This window comes from Pithys albifrons, chromosome 15, assembly GCF_047495875.1.
Source record: "Pithys albifrons albifrons isolate INPA30051 chromosome 15, PitAlb_v1, whole genome shotgun sequence".
NCBI lineage: Eukaryota > Metazoa > Chordata > Aves > Passeriformes > Thamnophilidae > Pithys > Pithys albifrons.
In genome coordinates this window covers 6,906,204-6,927,729 of record NC_092472.1, presented here as the reverse complement: position 1 = coordinate 6,927,729, position 21,526 = coordinate 6,906,204, and positions in this window count along the sequence as shown.

Below are 21,526 nucleotides of genomic sequence, written 5' to 3'. Positions count from 1 at the left end.
GGCAGTGTTGGTATTTATTTTCTTGGATTTTACTTTGGTATGTTTTCTCCTTTGTGTTGTTTCTCAGTAGGATTTCAAAACCCAGTGCCAGTTTCATCTTTCTAACATCAGCTTTAGAAGAAGAATTTAAGATAAGATTCATGAAATTTTGGATAATCAGAGAAAAAGAAATATTCTTTTTCACTTTGTGGCTTTTATGTATGTCCTTCATTCCCTGGACACTGTGCAGTAACAATTGGTTATGCAATGGTTCAAGCAGAAATGTCTGCCTTTTCTTCCCTTCTTAGCACTCAAAAACTTATTAGTACAAAAGATTAATTCTTATTGCTCAAGGAAAGGACATGCCCAACACACCCTTATGTGTTTAGATGGACTCTCATTACATGTAGTAGTTTCATTTTTAAATCTGTTTCACTGACAATTGAAGTAATTTTTCACAAAAATCAGAAAGAACAGTTAATCTTTGTGTTTTGACTAAAGGATAGTTTGCTGACAATAATTTCTCCTTACAATACATGCTAAAATCTGCCTTGAATTTGCAGTATGCAGACTTGGAAATTGCACCTTAGGAGCAATTCAACTTCAGTTTGTCATGTCCAGGATGAAGGAATACTTTCAAGCTGCAGGATGATCTCAGTGTCTTGCAAATCTGGCCCAAACCACTCAAGAAAAATTTCTTCCATAACTTCTTTATTGCAGGAATGATCAGCTGTTAAGGGCACTAGTGGGGGGAGAGGAATGTGCTTGTTATACACTTAGGGCTTAGTCTATTGCAGTCAATGAAAAGGCATTTATTCTCCTTAGAAGCCTTGTCTGAGTTCCATTGTAAAGCTCCTTCAACCTTGGTGCAGCAAGATGAGTGAAGCTGCTCAGGCAAAGGCACTGACAAGGAGAGTTAAAACTTCCCTCATGGTAACACCAAAAGAATAAATAGAAACTCAATGAGGTGAGAAGTAAATATTTATAGATTTGAACTGTTGGCTTGTCCTGGTAGAATTAATTGCACATATGTTGGTGCACAATGAGCCACACAGAGCATTAGGATTGTGTCCTTTATCAGAACAAAGTGCATGTGACACAGAGAGGCTTGGATGGGGAATCATGGGTGTCACTCACACGCCTGGGCCTTTTATCTTGGCCTTGGCAACATTCTCTCCAATTCTCTCCAACAACATCCTCTCCAAGGATGTGGGCGAGCTGCTGTCGTGTCTGACACTTTATGTTCCAGGAGTGTTTTACACATAATCACAGTGTTAAAGGACACACCAGAGCAGCATTGAGACCCACGCTGAGCTCTGGCCCCGAACTCCCAAAGCAGCCCCTGCTCTGCAGCCATCGGTGGGCTCGTTTAAATGCAGTGACCCAATTAATCTCTAGGGTTGGGGGGTTTATTTTTACTGCTTAGTCTAAACCCAATGCATTTCTCTTTCTGACACCATAGTAGCTCTTCTTACAATAATCTCTCTCTCTGTTTATGATGGTTTACACCAAAGAAAGTACAGTCTAGGATCACATATATATCTTTGTGGCTGATAATAGGAAAGGTGTTCCTGCAGGTTCAAAATATTTTATCAGACTTCTCATTATTTTTTTACAGCATGAATACTTTCATTAAGAGCATTTAACTAACTATTGCTGCTCTGGTACATGTGATAGCTGCTCTTAATGCATCTGGAGTTGCCAAAAGGTCTGAAATCAAATGTTAGAGTCAAAACTCACAAAGCCAGACAAAATTATTATTTTTACATACACCACAGTTCAGAGTTATGTGAATTTCATGCGGTGACTTTTTACTTCAAAAGTTTTTGGTGACACAGCTAATGAGTTCCCACACTCAACTCATCTGAGCAGGATTTTTCAGAATGAGAAAAAAGGATTAATAGTCTGACTTGTAAAAATGTTATTCATTTACAGCCAAACTATAACCAGATATGTGTTTTGAAACAGGAGGATCTATGTGGCAAAATTAACCTTTCTCTTCTGCTTGCAAGTTCCTCTGTGAAGGACACTGCTAACAAGACACCATTTAAAACAAACCTGGGGAGCAACTAAGTGGCAGGGTTTTTTAAACCCTCATTTTAGAGCACCTATTTTTATTTTGTATTCTAGATGGACCTTTTCTAACAGTACCCTTTATTTTCCTTGCACTTAACTGAAGAGGAAAATACAACACATGAAAGCATGTATTCTGCAGAGCTCTCTAGAACAGCAAACTACTACAGTTTGTAGCAGTGAGAAGCTGCTCTGAGTTTTGTAGGATACTCCAGGACAATTGTTGTTCTCACCACCAGGATAAGAAGGCTGATGAATCCAAATGTCCTTATACTGGCTTAACATCATGTGTTTGGATTACACTGAATAGGATTTCTTTATTTGGGTGTTATTCCTCCTACAATGGTACACTTTGAAGCTCATTGGGTCATTTGTTTATCTCTAAATTTGATTTTATTTTTTCTTTTTTTTTTTCATAATAATAATAAAGAAGGTGGCGCTCTGTGTCCCCAGTGCACTGAGAGCAGAAAGGCATAGCCAGAGGTCTGCCAAAGGAATCAATTATGATTTGGGAAATGGCAAGCCCTGGGCCCCTGCCAATCTGCAAATAGACTGGGCAGTTTGCTATTCCTGACACCATGTGTGCAATTTTAAATGACTGAAAATATGTTTGGGTTTTTTTTCTCTCTCAGTGTTTTTTGCAACAGCAGGTGACATGTTGACATTAGAAACAGGAGGCAATGCACTGCTTAGGACAGTGCTCTGGAGCTTTAGCCAAATTATCATCTCCAGCCACAGAGACATCCATTTTGTAAGATTTGTATGTTTGCACCAATGCTGCCATATTTTGCTATTTTTCAATAGACTATTTTGATAAGGTCATATTTTGATATAAATATCACATGTCCATATTTTGCCTCTGACAGTTTTGCAAAGTGTTTATGACGAGTGTCTCAGTAGCGAGACAGTATTTTCAATTAACGTGGCAACTTATGCAAAGAAAATTCTCTGTCTCTGTACAACTGGATAACTGCATTTAGATTGCCAAATTTCAAAAATTTCTCTCTGCCCTCTTTTTTTTTTTTTGTCTTCTTTTTTACATTTTTATTTTCCCCCAGTAGTGAAGGTGAACAGTTCATTAGGAAGTTCTCTGCTTGGAACACAAACACTCCAAATTAACACCTACAAATACTGTGTGTTGCTGTCATTGTTCAGCAAAGGCATCACCATCTGTGATTTCCCTCCTTCCTGCCAGGGGTTTTATGTACAGTGTCTGTATTTAGAGAGTGGCTGCTCCTCCTGTGTTTCATCCATGTGGGCTGTTTGTGAAGAAAATAAGGGAAAACCATTATACTGGGGAACACTCTTTTTTTTTTTTTGAGGCCAATAGAGACAATAACTGAGCAAAACAGTTGCTATTTGAGTTCTGAGCAAGTGGTTTTTAAAGAAGATATTTTGTAACCCTTTTAATTATGTAAAGTTTGCATTAAGCAGTGTCATCCAGGGGCTTGACAAATTAAAAACAGAACAATGATCTTAAGACTCAGCAAATACTTCTTGCTTTCAATTGGCACATTTCAAGGTTTAGAGCAATTATATAAATGAGAGCAATTTTCTTTAAAAACAATAGTTATATGAACAGTGATTTCTAAGTTTATGGTCTGTTGAGTCTAAGGTCTATTCCTCAGCCCTTACCACTGACTTTAATGGAAATAGCTTCTTAACATACTATAAATTTACAGATGGAAAATGGTAATAAAACTGCTGATAAAATTTTGGGTTTATAAACTGAGAAGCTTATAAAATGCAGTTAGGCTTATTTGCTTTTAGAGAATCTGATTAAGAATTGTATGAATACAATTTTAATGACTAGGAAACTTTGAGCTTGTATTGTGAATCCAATGATTTTGCTGTGGTATCCTGAATGGGTTAGTATTTTTATTTTAAATATAAAATGGGGTTTGAGAGATCCTCAAGAAGTTATACTCCTGCATTGCAACTATCAGGTTTTCCTCATATGTGTCCTGTCCTTTATCTGGGAAGGCTTTAGAGCTATTTAATCAGTTCCACTGCAAAATAACATGTTTCTAATATCTATATCCTGCACCCTTAATTCCCCCAACTGGTACTCTCAAAGTGTGACAAACATGTTGCTTTATGTGGCATATTTTGTTGCATGTAAGTGTGATCTAATTCATCAATATTTGTAATAAATGTTTCTGTGCTGTTGAGAATTGGGGCACAATGTCTGTTCCCTCCACAGGTTGTCGAGAAAGGAATTTTTCTATACTATAAATTATTTTTTGGTTTTTAGTGAATGAGTTCATGCATATTAAATTCTTTTTACCCATGAATATTGGCGTGTCTGAAGTTGTCAGGAATGGTGTTTCAAACTGAAGAAGTGGAGAGGTATATCCTGCAGCCTGTTGGTGTCTGTTGATGGCAGTACTGCTTATTAACTACTTTTCCTGATCCATGAGGAATTCCTGGAATATCCAAAGAGTACAGTTGAGTGTCCTGCCTTTTGACCTGAATGTGCTTTCAAATCTTCAAAAATCTTCAACTCTTCAAGAGTCTCTTTCCCCCCTGTGTATATAAAATCTTCAGCATAAGTTACAAGGGTAATGTTTCATAAAAAACATTTAGACAATTTAGATGCATGAATTTCACTACCATCAAATTTTAAGTTCTGGAACACAGTATAGCTGTTTTTTTGAGCTTAGCATACATTTCTAATGAAGGGAACTTGCATTCTTATTTTCACACAGCAGCACAAGTGCTTAGCTCAATAAACCTGCTGCAGTGGGAAAAGAAATTGGAATTATATTTTGGTACAATGAATGTTTTCAAGATACAGAAAAAGCAGTCAGAAATCATCAAGTATAGTTGGTAACAGCATAATGTTCTCTATTACCCTTCATCTCAAATACCTGATCAGTCCTTCCACCCAGTTTCAGAAAGGCCAATTTATTTCCAAAGAAAATTCTTATGCCTTAGCACTGGGTCACGGGAGCACTTTCCTGTTCTTGAGGGAAGAGTTGTGCTTGTGGAGCACCTGATATTGCTCTGAGTTTCATGAATGGTGAAAGCAGAAAGCACACTGTTGTTATTAATCACTAGATATGGCATAGACAATATTTGGCAAACTCCAGACATCTTTATGTGCTGGAAGTCTGTGGCCTCTGGAAGTGTCTTTGCTTAAAAGTTGTCCCATGAGAATGCTGTCATCAGGCTCTGAGCAAGGTTCTCACTCGCTGTCTTAAGTGAAGCTTGGCATAATTGTAAATAAGTCTTTCATTCTTTTTCCATTCTCCCTCAGTACATTCTCTCTGCCTGTCTCGTCTGTATTTCTATCAAATGATAGAAAATGAACTGTGTTAGAAAGCAAGTGGAGGCTGACAGATAGCAAATGAGTGCCAGACAAGTACTCTGGTTTTTGTTATAGCTAAGCTTCAAAACCAATCAAGATTGTGTTAGTCTTTTCTGGGAATGAAACATTAACTAGTTGAGAAAGTTTAGACCCAGTTGTAGGAGCCCACCTGCACTCACAAATGGTGAAAGTTTGTTACTGGAGTGTAAGAACTTAGAAACTAAGAAACACATGTGAAATATTGTTTATGTGTCCTTGTGTGTGACTGTAATGTCTTGGAAACTGTTTGGTGATGATTTTTTCTAATGCATTCCTGATATTGAACCAGTTTGTAGTGAAAGTTATTCTTATCAGTAGAACAGTGGCCTCCAATATTGCAAAAGTTGAATGGTGGAGGAAGTATAGAAGGGAGTACTAGACAGAATAAAAATAAAAGGCTTTATTGTTGAGAGCTGAAATACAGAGTTCCTGTGTATTGTTAATTCATTTAATATCAAATTATGCCCAAATTTCCATTAATTTTCTCTTTTGCATGGCTTAATTTTTGAATGCTTGGCTTAAAATTCTTTTTCTTTTCCCTGTGCAATTTTGTGAGAATCATCCTTTCCATGGGCATTTGCTTTGGACAAATAGGTATTTTCCAAGAGAGGAATGTCTGCACTTTATCCATATCAATTTAAGTGCTTTTTCTTGTTTTAGGGATGTTTGAGTTCAGTGCTTACTGAAAGCTGGGGAGAATTTCTCTCTGCTCTACTTGCGCTCTTGAGCATTTTTTTTCCCCTTAGCAACTGGCACAGCTGAGAGCCAGAATATTGGCCTGGCTCATCTCATGGCTCACAATTTTTGTGCAGCTGTTTTTAAGGGATGAGGTTTTCTTGGGAACTGAGGTCATTGCAGTGTGGTTTGATATTTTGATATTGAATAGCTTTTAAGGCAAATTCACTGTATTCTGTATGATTCTACATGACCATTGTCTTTCACCCAATAATCTATATTAGTAGGAGGATCTGTCATAGAATGTGTGGAGCCCTGTTACTTTTTCCTCTTCGAAATGAAGTCTCTACTCATGGGTGGGGCTTGATGATAAACAGGTAGTGGTAAGATTGTTTGCCTTGGAAGGGATCATGGTAGGAAGGATTTCATAGAGAGGGAGATTTTGCACCATTTACAGAAAACAATTACATTGTAATTTTCTAGAAAATTACATTCTAGCTACATCCTCTGGATAAAGAATCCCTCCCCACAGTTCTTAGCCATTGTGGATCCTCCGCATCACAGAATTTCTATTATTGTATCACACAACTTAAAGTTTGTTTCTGATGAATCTGGGTTTGATTTATGAGCTGATTCCAGCATTTGAATCAAGCCTTTGACTGGTATGAAGTAAGGCAAGCTCTAGGGGAAGAATGTAAATATGTTCCTACTGCAGCCTAATCCTGCATGGAGAAGGAAGAGATACATTCTTTAGTCACAGGTGCTGTGCCTTGTGTGTGGGTTGAGCAAATAACTTAAGCCTAGAGACAGGACCATTCTTGTATAAAGAAAGCAAATAAAACTAGAAGAGTTTTTATTTTTAATTTTTAAAGTAGATGGCTAGTACTTAATCAGACTTTTTCATTTATAATACCTATTTAAAATGTGCATTTATATTATATTTAATTTGTCTCCTGCTTGCATGCATGTAATGATCTAGTACTTAGTAACAGTGTGGGGGGCTGGCTTTGGCTGGATGCCTCCCTGCCTCCCTCAGCTAGACAGGGAGAGAAGATATAATGAAAGCCTCATGGGTTGAGATAAGGACAGGGAGAGATCACTCACCCATTACCATCACAAGCAAAAAGGCTGACTTGGGGACAAATGAATTTAATTTATTACCAGTCCCATCAGAGTAGGATAATGAGAAATAAATGCAAATCTTAAAACACCTTCCCACCATCCCTCCCTTCTTGCTGTGTGTTTGATTTTCCATCTCATTCTGTCTCCCCTGTCTGGCTGGGAAAGGGAGTGATCGAGCAGCTGGATGGGTACTTAATGTCCAGCCAAGGTTGAACCACCTACACTGGGCTCACCTTTATTCCAAATTTTCTCTCCCTGCTCCTTCCCATCAGCACAGAGGGACAGGGAATGGGGGCTGGAGTCAGTTCATCAGTTCCTCACACTCTGTCTCTGCTGCTCCTTCCTCCTCAGGGGGAGGACTCCTCACACTCTCCACCTATTTGAGCGTGGGGACCCTCCCATGGGAGATATTCCTCTGTGAACTTCTTCCACATGTGTTCTTTCCACAGGCGGCAGTCCCTGAGGAACAGGCTGTATCCAAACCTTGCCATGCAAACCCAATACACTGTGTGATTAGCAGTTTAGTAGCAGGATGTAAAAGAAAAGATCAAACAAATTATGGTGTTTCAAAAAGGGATTAATAAGAAGTGCAATTCTGCAATAGATAATAAATTAAGATAGGGTGAAACTGGAAAAAGCACAGAGAAATATTTGTAGGTTACAAGAGCATGTCTGTGTTTGGTTCATTCTTCAATCCTGTCAGAATTGTGAGACAGACTGTGCAAAGAGGTAAACCAAGGACACTTTTCAGAGGCTGCCATTCTGTCTGGAAGGGGTGGTTGTACACACTGTAAGGACAGCAAATGCTACTGAGAGGCATCTTAGAAAGAGCAAAGAAAGAATCTGGTTAAATGTTTTCAACTGTGTTTCCTTTGTATGTTTGTACTGTTTGTATGTCTAGGAAATTCAGTGCAATATTGACACCTATCAGTTTTTCCATTGTTTGAATCATAAGAATGGCAGAAGTGTAGTCTTTGGGCTCTGTAAAGCTTTTGGAAGAGTTGATTGGAAGTCATATTCCAGATGTTCCACAAGTTAGGCTTTAGCTTGTTGCTTCTGCTAGATGTTCAGTCGCCAAGTGGCTTGGATTGCTCCTCAGGAGAGGTAGAACATCAGCCATTAGTCATTTGAGTGTTCTCAAGGTGTTTCATCATTTTCCTGTGGACTAGACATCATCAGCTGAAAGTGAGCAATAGTATTATGTGTCTGGGTATGAAAGTCCACAAATCTTGAGTTTAATTATTGGAGTTTAGGGTTGTACAGATCTAACCATTGCAAAATAGACCTTGTATGGTGTTGTCCTGTACACATCATGTCAATGCAATGGCAAATGCTGTTGAACTGAGGTTGAAATACAGGAATTTACAAAGAAAGAACCTCAGTAGCTTCTATTTTACATCTCATTGATCTGGAAGAATCTTTGCTGTAGCAAGATGTGCTTGGGGGCATGAGACATCATCATCATCAAGCATGTGGCATCATCATTGCAGTAATTACTCATCAGTTATGAACATAATTCAAGCTTCTTTTCTCAGTCATGTCAGTGAATTGCTGTGCATTAATACCTCATCTCTCTGTGTTTATGTATCTCCATCTTTTATAATACAATTACTTTCTATAACAAAATATTCTGAGATCCCTTAAAAAATGATGTGTGGAAGGTGCAGAGCGCTACTGCAGCGCTTGGTAAGCTGGAGCGGCAGCAAACAGGAGGAAATACGCCTTGGAGAATCCTAATTAATTTAGAACCACAGTAAACAAATGGCTTGTCACTTTCAGTTTATATAAGTATAAAAAAAAGTGGAGGTTGGGGTTAGAAACACTCGCAAGAACATATGCTTAACAAACCACAGTAAGCAGAACAAACCAGGGAAAGTCTGAGCAGAAGCAGAGATAACCCTGGCACCATCAGCAGATTGTGTGGCTACGATCCAGAATGCAAACACAAGATTGTTCAAACAAGTCATTCATATATTTAATTAACTATGGCACAGTGTTCCAATCATGAGAGGTTATTTTAATATTGTGCAAATGCCATACTAACCACATGCTCACCCCTGCTCTTCTGAGATAACAGCAAAATTCCCACTGACTAAAACAGGAGCAAGACAGGACGTTGAATATTGAAAATTAGGGCTTAGAGTGGGTGCCATTAAATCTTCAAATCTGTGAAAACAGCAGAGTGAAGAGTGGATTATGTGCTATTTAAATATAAATCATAGCAATTTATTATCTTTTTATACCTTGAACTCCTAATAAAAACGTTTGGGGAATTATTGGAAATTTTTTTATTTTCCGTGTTTAGGGATGTGTGTCTATTCCTTTAGAATATAATTCGGTGTGTTTGTACCTCTGTGTACACAAACACACACAAGTGTATGTGCTGAGGGGAAGGTCCTCACTGCCTGTTCCTTGTTTTGCCCATCAGGCTGGGGATGGCACAGCCCCTGTAACTGCACACAGGAGCTCTGCGGCTTCTCGTGCCCTTGGAGGGGGAACAGGAGGAGACCTTGGTTTGTTTGTTGGTTTTAGTGTAAAGCAGAGGTAGGACTGAGAAGAGGGACACCTCTTTGTGGTGTCTCAGGCATGGGGCCCAGCAAACTCAGCTGGGGCTGGGCTGGATTAGGGGGTAGAGCAGAAATACAGAGGGAGAAAACCTGACCAGCGCAAGCCAGACCTGCTTATTCCAGGGAGCAGTTTTGCACATTAGATCCAGGCTGTGGATTAGCCCCAGTAAAGCTGAAAACTAACCCACCTCCATAAAAAATTAGTTTTGAGCCCTATCAGTGAAACTATCTGGGTGAGGGAACTCAGTGGGACCAAAACTAATTCTGAGCCATTTGGAGTGCTGGTACAGGAAGGGAGGACACAGGACAACAGGGCTGGTGCTGCTTAGGCTGAATCAGTGACAGACACACGCTGGCAGTGCCACAGCAGTGGGAGACACAGCCCAGGAGCAGGCAGGGGATGCTCGAGGGAACGAGAGGAGAAGGGGATGGTGACAGCCCCGGGAAGTGAGAGGCCAAAGGTTGGGCAAATAAAGTCAAGTGCTGAATTTAGTGATTGTCAGACACTGCCAGTGTTCTAAAACAAAGGTGTATCTGCCAAAATGTTGGGAAGAGTTGGACTATACAGCTCTAGCAAATCATGAGGCTAAAGGTCAACTCTATTGCTTAATCCTCTAGGCAAGAAGAATTCTGAGACAGATTTGAATGTCTTAGACCTTAATTGTTGTTTGTCATTTCTCCCTTTGCAAATGAAAGGGGTCAATTGCCTAATTTAAGGGACTTAAAATTATCAGCTTTGGTAAAACCTTATTTAAATAAGAAAGATGTTGTCATAATTCCCTTTATTCTCGGGGAAAAAAACCTGTCAGATTTTTCCTTAATTAGAAATAAGTACATGGTTTGAAGAGTGATTTAAATTTCTAGTTTTCCAAGGTGAAATAGAAAATTTGCACTCCTGTCTTAGTTTAAGTGCAAAACTATGCAAAGTGTGTGAATCTGTGACTAATTTGCAATAATTACATTGATAAGCCTGCCTTTCAAGATTTATGTGTGCACCAGAAGCAAGAATGTGTTGGTGTATATATCTATCAATTAATTATTAGTAGTATTTTTCAAATGTATGTGTGATTAGACAAGATCTATGTGTAAATTTGCCAAAAAAATCCTTATGATTTTTATCTTTCTAAGGCAACATGTGCAGTCTCTGACTCAGTCAGGGGATGAACCTGAGCTTTTGTCTAAGCTTGGTGAGATTTTCAGGATACAGACTCCTCACTCCTGTTGGTGGAGTGAAAGTACCAGTGTTCCACATCCATTAGCACAGGTCTGCCAGGAAGGAATGAGAGGCAACCTGCCCACCCAAATTCCAGAGGCTGATTTAGGTGAAAGGGAGGTGACCTGAGTCCCAAATGGCTTCGTGCATCACAAAAAGTCATAACTGCTTAGCTGTGAAGCTCTGCCATGAACCTCTCTCAGATGAAGACAGTGTTGAGCCCTTCCAGAAATACAGCCCTTGGAACATTTTTTGGGATGCAGGACATAAGTGTCAAAGCAAGAAGGAGAATTAAACCCAGATCATGTCAGTAAAAATGAGTTTACTGTAGGGAAAAAAAAGAGCATGGATTAATTCCTTCTTCTGTTTTGGAAAGAAACAAATTATTCTATGCTTTAACAACAAACTTGGGCAGGAAATATTTCTGCTTGGATTTCCTTACTTGTTTTGGCTTAGCCAGCAAACCGAAAAAGCAATTATTTGTACAACATCCGTCATCACTGCTATGGGAATAGATATGTCACATTTTGTAAGAAACAGATAATATTCTCTGGCTCTTCAGAGAAAGAGAGGCGGAAAGAAAGCAGTTTCTTGCAGGTGCTCAGAGGTCAGGAATGCCACAACAATTCCAGGCAGTGAGTAACTCAGGGCTGGGTGGTGGGCACTGTCCCACACACCACGTGGGTTGTTGGAATGACCTGGGGAGGGGAAGCTTGTGGTGCCCCAGCAAACTGGATCAGCTTGGCTTGTCTGAACTAGTCTGAGCAGGGGCTGGCTTGGAGAGTGGCTTTCTGTCTGTAAATGTCCCATGGGAATAAACACAGTCAATGGGAAAGAGCTATTTAATCAGGATGGTGATGGCCCATCAGACTTGAAGAAAAGCAGGGCAGAAATTAGAGGGTTTCTAACTAAAAGAGTGGTGGTTTCTGAAAGTCTTTCATGTGGAGCAGTGGGCAGAAGCAGACTAGTTCTGTGATGAACCTTGAACAATTTGTGAATGATCTTATTTAATGGGAATGTCTGTAATGGTCTAGGATTGGACTTGATGACCAAGATTCCTCTTTCATTCCTTTATTTTTGCATCAGGTGTTTGAATTTATGCAAAATAAATGTAAATGTAATGAAGAGTTTATCAGCTCACCTTGTGACTTCTTCCCAGCTGTGATGGACTCAGTGTAAATCAGCCAGTGAACCAAAGTTAATCAACAGATTCAACAGCATCCAAATATTGTTGTTTTCATTCCAGTGTCTCAATTTTAGCTACTTTTAATCTTATTGCTGCTTTATTTGAATATGTGGATATCCAGACTTTTACATTGCTATATTCTTAAGCACCACAATTCCACACTATTTTCTGTAAATCAATCACTTTACTGTATTTTCCTCAAGCAAATACTGTCATTTAGACATCTTTGCAGGCTTTTTTTAGCTGCAGCTATTTAAAATACTACATTTTTTCTCAAACTTTGGTATCCCCACTCATTTATCTCTTCCAAATGATTATTCTAGAAATGAATACATGCTGTAATCTTCCCCAGGCACAGCAAATGCTCGGTGGAGTCAGAAGGACTCATCCTCCAGGAGGCACCACCTTGTTATCTGATGGTAGGAAAATGTAGATTTTCTCAAAATCAGTGTCTGTATATGCATTTAAAGATTAAAATAATAATCCAGATATCCTAAATTAGTCACAGCTTTATTAAACAGTGTTAAGCACAAGAGATTTTTTCATGGTCATTAGGGGGGCAATTTCTACATACACAGATTCTATTACAGCTCCTTCATGAGTGACTGTGAATATTGGAGATAGAGAGAGCATGACTGATGGGTTTCTAACCCCAGGCAAATTTCAGGGCCAAATCTAGAATGTTTCCCTGGAAATTTTTTTCACTCATTAACACTGCAAATCAATCAGAGACTGGGGGATTGGTTTTGCTCTGTAAAAGGAGCTGGGGGAGGCTGTGCACAGTCGTTGGTTCGTGTGGGGATATTGGCATTTCCTTCTGTAATTTACCAGCACCGTTGATTCAGAATGGAATGATATTTATCTGCTGCTCAGACCACCTCAGTAACCTCAATTCTGCCTCCCTCCCCTGGCCATGATAAGTAGGTAGATCTTTAGAAAGCTTCATTTCTCTGTTTGAAGCAAGCCATTAACGTTCAGTCGGCAGGCAGAGCGCTTTCTGTACCAGAGGCAGGACTGGTGGACAGTATCTTTCTGAAGAGAACAGCCAAGCCCAGTATGTGAGGACACATTGTTTATATGTATTTAAAGGTTATCACATCCTATTCACTATATGAATAGCCCCAACTGACATTTTCTGTCTCTTCTCAAGCGATGCATGTCTTGTTCATTGTGCTATGCCGAGTCAGCTGTCAGGCTCTGCATCAGGGGACCAAAAGCTATTTTCTTTCACTGTTTTGTTTGCACTTCAGCTAAAAAGCTTTGGATCTTATGATTTCTTAGCAATATAAAAAAAATAATATACAACCAGGGATAGCAACTTTTAGCAGAGGAAGAAATTCCACAGCACTTTATTTCATGTTTCAGCCATGCCATTATAAAATAGTAAATGTGAAAGGAAAGCTGAATTTGGGAAAAGGCAATTATTTTAAAAAGTCTTTTGTTAGCAATTAGTGTCTAAGTTATTCAAGTCTTTACCCTCAATTAACCAAATTTCTAAAGGAAGGATGAAGATATGTTTGATTTTGTGCTTCCATTGTTGCAATAAAGGCCTGTCCCAGGTTTAGCCTTGTTAGACCACTGTGAGCAGGTTGTTGGCTTGGGATGGCAGCAGTTTCTGACAGTCTCAGTGTCAATTAGGAAGTATGGAATGGGAAAAAGAGCTGCACCTTAAATACATATTGCAAGTATTCCTTTACAGAGCAAAAACCTTGGTCTTCCATTCAGAAGTGCCACCCAGGAAACAGTGAAGTGTCCTGTTAATCCACTAAATATCTGTTCAACAGTTGATGGATGTTAATTTAATCAAAATGCTTAATATTTCTCATGTGATACAATTACAAGGTATTCCATTAGCTAAAGCCTGTCAATAGATGATAGAAAGTTTTAGTAAAAAAAAATTTCAAAACATATTCACAATTTTTCCAAAAGTACCTTGCTGTTTTAATTAATGTTTATTTTGTGCCAGTGAAACACATAATGTAGATATTTCCATCCTGTTGTTACTCAAATGCATTTGTGTTACTTAGAAAAGTGATTGTAGACATTATTTACTAGTATAAACTAAGAACATTTGTGGTACTAACACAGCTTTTCCTCGTTTAAGCTAAAACTGGATAGTAATGGTTCTAAAGGCTTTTTTTCTGAGACCTGGGACTAAATGAGTGTATCCTTTTCCCTTTCTTTCCATGGTCAGAGCTGAGCTCTGCATGTGTAGCTGTGAACACACAGAGTATTCTGTTTCAGAGAGAGATCCTAATGTAGTGGCTGAATCCTTAATGCCTTTCCTTGTTTCAGCAGCTTTAGTTCCCCAAGCTGCAGAATTTGATCTCTCCAGCAGCTTGGCAGCTTTTAACCGTTTGTCTAATGAGTACATCAAGACTAGGAACTGTGTATCAGATTGAGCAGCTATAAAATAACTGCCTTCTTCAAAAGGTGAATTTTGTCTATCCATTTTTATAGCTTTACTCTCCTAACAGAAAGGGAGTGATAGGAATTTCCAGCTTTAATGAATAGGAAGGAGATGTGAGGTGACTTTAAAAAAAATGTACTGCAAAGAAACTTTGGCAAAAGTCCTCCAAACCTTTTATTGTAATAAGTCAAGTTGCATTCAGTGCCATCAAAAGGGCAATAGGCATTTTCAGATGATTTTTTAAAGTTCTGTTTTGGAAAATATACCATAAGTAAACATATCAGCTGCTGAGGGAAAATCAAAGCTATTTGCCACAAATTGGATAAGGCCAAACTAGGGGGTGTGTTATTAATAAGGTAAATTATCTACTTTGCATTTAATCTACTCAGAAGAACAAATAGCACAGTAAGTTTAGAATTTTGGAAAACGTGTTTCTTTCAAACATTTTATTACCTGAATGCTGAGGATTTCTTATCATATCTAAACTAATCACATGAGATAACAAGGTCACCTCAGTCCTTGCTATTTTTTCTGGTGAGGGACTCTTCAAATCCTTGTTTTCCCTGAATGAGAGATACAGAAACCACCTAAAAACCACTTACAGGAGCATTATTGTAAGAAATTACAGAATTGAGGCATGTTGCTATTATTAAGTTTGATTTTTTTGAACACAAGGGACTCCCATCCTGTGATTCAGCTTAAGTTCTGAAAAGGTGCCTGTTCCTTTCTCCTTCTGAAGTGATTTTAGACACAGCAAGCTCTTTAGATTGTGAAATGGATGCAACACCGACACAACACACCGAGTTATCACCTCAGAAAAGTACAAACCTTTGGGCAGCCTCATTCCTTGAGACACAAAACTGAAATGCAGAATAAGGATGCTTGTTCTGGAGTATGAAAGGAACTGATGGGTCTGATTAAGGAGCCTTTTGAATTCTCTTTTTCTAATGGGGGTGATGAAAGCACATTTTGTGTAGAGTTTTGTTTCGACTCAGTCTGCCATGAAGCTGTTTGAAATTAGGATTATGCCCACATTATTCCTATTGCCAAAAACATCAAAACAGGAACAAAGGGAAAGCTAACCTTGAATTTTCAGCATGTATTTCAGTCCTTGTAAACAAGTTACCATGGAGATAGAACTCATGTGAACTGCTGCCTTCCTGCTGTAGACTTCGGACTGGCAAGAGAATGTGACATGGCATTGGTGCCATTTGTGACAAAAAAACTTATTTCAAATGCTGCACTTAAGCATTTCCTTGCAACACTACCAAGTGAAAGCTTAGAAATTGCTTAAAAGCATTGAATTGCTTAAAAAATAGGCAAGATAAGTGAGAGGCAAAGCTTTACCTGTTTCATTTTTCCAAATTAAATAATATTCTATCAGAAAAGAAGAGGCAAGGTCACTCTGCCTGTCTTGGTAGCAAGATGACTCTGCAAAGACAGATTGCAGTTTTAAATAGTTTTCACTAGGAAATGGTTTCAAAAAAGCCAAAGTTGTGACACAAAAAGAGTTCTTACAAAGGAACAAAAATATCCTTGTCATTGATTTTGTTGTTGCTGTTCATATATTTTGAAGAGAGCTGCAATTGTCATGTCAGAAATAAAAATCAGCCATCATACTTACTGGCTTACTTAGATTCCAGGGACAGAAAAGGATAAATGCAAAGAAATTCGTAGCTTTTCCTCATCCTTCAGATTTCCAGATTTTGTTCAAGAAAGTATGTTGTTTGTTAGCTCTGTAGATTTATTGTTAAAACCACGACTTCTGATCATCACCACCACTAATCCTCTCTCTACACAGCTACTAATTTCTTCAATCACAGGGTTCTTTTATGTCCTGTAGATAAAAAAGAATAAACATATCCAGCCTCTAGAACAATAGCTATGAGACAAGAAGCTTGTGAGTAAAACCATATTGCAGGTGTCAGAAATGGGATGGATTCTAATCCTGTAGTCATTAGTGCCAATAAGTAGTGATAACATAAAAGCTGTGGTCTAGGCTCTAATTTTGCTTTTGTTGCTCCAGTTTGAAGTCATTCTTTCCTTTCATAGCATTGAAGACTAGAAATTAAAGCTTCTGTGACGTGTCCTGAGATTCTGCTGATTAGCCTGATAAAATATATGCTTGAGGAGAGGAATTGTCTTTTAATCCATACTTTTTTTTCCGTCTTAGTTTTCTTTCCTTTTGCAAATGTTATTTTCTAACAATGCAATTATCCAGTTTTCTTCTTCTTCTGACTTTTATTCTTCTTTTCCTGATTTAACTCTTTTAATGCTGTTCTTTTCCCATTAGTTCCTTTTGCTGTCTCTCTGTTATTATTTTCTTTTCATAGCTGTCATCTATTTTAATTAGTTTTCTTCTTCCCTCCTGCCATAAGTCCTGATCCTAAAGCCACTGAAATCCATGGCAACATTCTCTGATTACAGTAACAGTTGACTCTTATTTCTTTTATTGATGGCACTTTCTGAAGTCATCAGTTCAGCTTGAACAGTTTAGGCAGTGGAACCAAATTGTCACTATAAGATAAACGAGTAGGAAAATATTCTGTTACAAATGCCCAGAGTTTATAGTTTTATAAAAACAAGTAGACATAGAACAAACCAAGAGTCTGCATCAAAGCAGTTTCTGATGGAATAAAAAGACAGACCATTAAAGTCAAATGTCTTCATAAACGCAACTCGATGAAAAATGTATATTTCTGTAAAAAAAATAGAATCAACCATTACAAGACACACTGTTAATAATTCTGGGTAATTTGCTTGTAAGGCTCTGAGATTCTTGCTGCCAAAGAAACGGTCTGGCCCTGTTTCCTGACAGCTCCCCTGTGTTCCAATGCAAGCAATATTTTTCCTACCCAAAACAAAGCGATTAAAATTATATTTTCCCAAGCTGTATGGAAATACACTAATTTGTAACTTTCTAAAGCTAACACATTTATGCTTCAGAGATACATAATTTAGTAACAAACAGCAGACTGAATTTTGATCAGGTTTAAAAAATGTGTACAATAGCCTTCAGACTTCAAATGAGCTGAAAAGGCTCCCTTGGTATTTCCTTCGATCTGAAATTTAAGGGTAACTTTTTTCTTGGAGATTTCTTTAAAAGGTAATGAACAATTCAAAAAAGCCTGTTTATTATTGCTGCCACCCAGACACCTTGTTAATGAGGCTTTCTATTTCAGGCCAAGCGCTGGTTTCCATGATGGCTCCTTGCATAAGTGATGCAAACTGTTCCACTTGTCTTACACTGCTCTCGTTTACATAATGGAGGAGCTGAATAAATTAGACACATACCTCAATCAAGTATTCTATAAAAGTCTATCAGCTTCTTGGTTAGGAAAGCACTGTAGCATTTTCAAGTCTTGGAGGAATGACAAAGATACAATTCAAAAAATTAGGAAGTTTTGCCTTTAATGAATTAGGGGCTAACAAAGCAGGCAGTTGCCTAAATGTCAGCCTGATGTCTGCATTTGACTTTATATGTTTTAGGTATAAAATCTTCTGAATGATGAGATACTTTTCTATGTAAAAGCTCAGAGGTGATGAATCCCATACCTTGTTAGCTGTAACACAGGAAAAGGGAATAATATACTTTGTGTTCTAAACAAGGCATATTGTGGGAACTGCTCTTCAGACAAGAAATTTTTGTCTGAGCAAGTCTGACCAAACTGTGTGACTGATTTTGGGTCAAATCTTAATTTCATGACCTCTAAAAAAAGGGAGGCATTTGCTAATAAAAATGGATTCCATATCCAATACCACCAGGAGTGCTGCAGATGTCTCTGAATGGGAACACAGAACCTGAGTTCTGCTCAGATTGAACTATTTCAAGTTTGATCCCCCTTTTCCAGCCTCCCCAGATCCCGCTGTGGAACTGGGTCTGTCTTCTCTCCTGTATAGGTCAGTGATTTATCCAAATAAACTCAGTAATAGTAACTTTGCATGCACTTTTGTTGCTTGCATGCCTGATAACTTCAGGAGGCTCAGGAATTTGTTGTGCAAGTGTGGAGGCAGTGCCAGGACATACATGCCAGGAGGGAAGCAGGGAAATGACAGCCCATCATAACTGTTCAAATTACTGTCCTACTGTGTCTGTGACTTCAGTAGCTAAGTATTTCCTTTATAAATTGACTTTATAAAGAAGAGATTTCTCTCCTGGTTTTTTGTTGTTGTTTTTTTAATAATGCTGTTGACTCATCCTTCTCCATTGGTGCCAAAATTAGCTCTTAGTCACCCTGAGTGTCCTTGAAGAGAAGTTTAGATCATAGATTATTGTATCTCAGCACATGAAACTGGCAGGGCAGTTAAATGTAGAGCAGTTATGTGGCAGAAAATCAGGCAATATTTGTTCTAAATGAAGTGTGCATTGCCATTGCAGCTTTAAACTGTTGTCTGTAGCTGGTTTTCTCCCAGACAGCACCTGTAAGCTGAAGAGGAATCGGGGAACTTGCCTATGCCTGTCTGGATGAATGGGATTTGGCCTTAAAATCACACACAAGACAGACCTTAGTTGTCTGTACAGTATCCCCCAGTAACTTTTGGACCTTCTGCACTTCTCATTTTTTTTTTCCTGAATTAGAACAAGAACAAAAGAAAGGACAATATCTGTGGACTGATACCTACAGAAAGAGCCTGTTAAAAGTGGACCCAAACTATCAGCCCAGACACAGGCACACTGCTGAAGGCAGGGGACAACTTTTGCACTACCTGTGGGCACTGAGGAAAATATTTCCTCTGCCTCTGTGTTTGAAGCAGCACTTTGCATCACTGACAGCTATGGCTGTTGCCACCTCACAGCCCAAATACTGGCAGTGAGAGCAGAAACTACTGCTGGTCTGGAGAGCACTATTACATGGATACCTTCTGCGTGGGCAGAAGTGATGTGTTTGTAGTGCATGTCCCTGTGTCTGTGAGAAGAAGGAATTGTGGTGGAGCAAGAAACCTGCTTAAAAACCAAAATAAATTAGCTATATTATGGCAGAGAGATCTCTTGCATTCCTTGCTGCTCAAGTTTAAATTAGGGTGGAGCTTTAGGTATTACTGAGAGTTCCTGCTGGCTCAGAAGTTCCTGCATCAGCAGCAATCCAGGCAGTATTTCCCATGTGTGCTCCACGAGGCAATGCTGGGCTGAGCTTTGCTGTGGCAGACAGGGAGGTGTGTTTGAGGCTTGCCAAGGGATCCATGTGAAAATTCCCTGGTTGGAACTGCACTGTGTGTTTTATGGATAGTTTATTTGGATGAAGAGGAACCACAGGCACAGCCTCCTCACAAGTCCCTCAGTCAGGGTGCTGGGGAGCTCTGCCAGCCTGGCCTCACTGCCTGGCAGGGAAGGCTGTGCAGAGACCCAGGAGCACCAGCCTGGGAGATTCCTGCTCTTTCTGCATCCCGTTCTTCCATAGCCACAACCCCCCAGCCTGAGCATGAGGCAGCCCCACAGGTGGGATGCTGCACTTCAAATTGTGTTTGCTCCTAACTCAACATTGTAGAAAGAGCAAATTGGGAATTTACTGCATGGATGATTCTTTCTTCTATGCATTTCTGCCTCTTTAATACTATAATTCAGTTTCTATACACTACAAAGAGAAGAAAACTCTCTGTTTTAAATCTAAGAATGGAACTTTCAAATGCTTTCAGGCTCCATCTTTTATTAAGGCGTGGGTTAAAAATTCCAAACTTAAGACTCCTTTATAAGTACAATCAGAATATTGCAGGCCTCCCTTTTACCATTAATGGAGGTTGAAATGCTATGTTTGCAAAACCTTTAGAAATAATTGAATAAACCAGAAGTGTTTATTTTTAACAGGATGTCATGGTACCTGCATGCAGCAAGAGGAGTAACATAACTCAGACACTGGATCTGGAATATTGTCTGTCTTCTCGCAGTAAATACTAAAGTACAGTGTGTTTTATGGTCAGATATATTCACACATATCTGACCATAAATCGGTGCCTCAAGCTTCCCTCAAGGAAAGTTGAAAGAGTGCATCTCACAAGAGAGAAAAATGCATTTAAAATTACTGCAGCTATAAAACAAACTGACATAACCCAAAGCAACAAATATGGGGAAGGAAATCTTCTGGGGCCACGTCAGCACTCTGAGATGATTTCCACTTTTCGGTTTTATTTCCTATCAGTGATCCAGTGTGGTTTACAAATGGAATAAAATCTATTCATTATTTCTCTAATATTCCAACAGCTGCATCCCTCCTTTGGAGGCATTCTCTTACACACGGAGTGGAACACAGAGCTCAGAGAAGAGGCTACTTGATGTCTTTCCTTGCAGCTTCTCTCCTTTGCATTCAGACGTGTGTCTGACTCACTTTGCTGTAAGTGCACTGGCAGGTGTTACACAAATTTGGGGGGCATGAAGAAAGAAGGTGGAGAAGCTAGAATAGTTTTGCTGAAAAATAAAATGGGATTGTAAATCCTCATTTGAGGGAAAAGAACTGAGCCAGTTTTACCTGGATTCCACTAGAAATCTTTCCCAGCACCGTTTCCTCATTCAAGGCTCCAGCAACAGTTTGCACTGGTCAAATTACATTCTAATACAGCTTATTTCAGTGTAACTGCATTTAATTGATGGTACTCACTTAAGGTTTTATCACTTTTACTGATTCTCAGAGGCATTAAGAGAGAAGGCTGGATGATTTGGATGTAGTTCAGTTTTTTAATACATGTTTTAGAGCCATTTATCATTTGTGGCTCTTACCAAGATGATGGTGTATGTAACTGTAGAAGGCTAAATCATGAACGAAGGAGGAGTGCTTTAAATTATGCTGAAATTAAAAAAAAAATTCTAAAGTCACTTGATGCTGTCTTAAGGCCATATTTAATACCTTAATGTGATTTTTTTAATCATCACTGAATTTTTGAACCCTAGTAATTAGCTGTCTGTCTTGAAGATTCTGCTTCCTAATAGGACCAACCCCAAGCTAGCACATTCTAGTAGGAG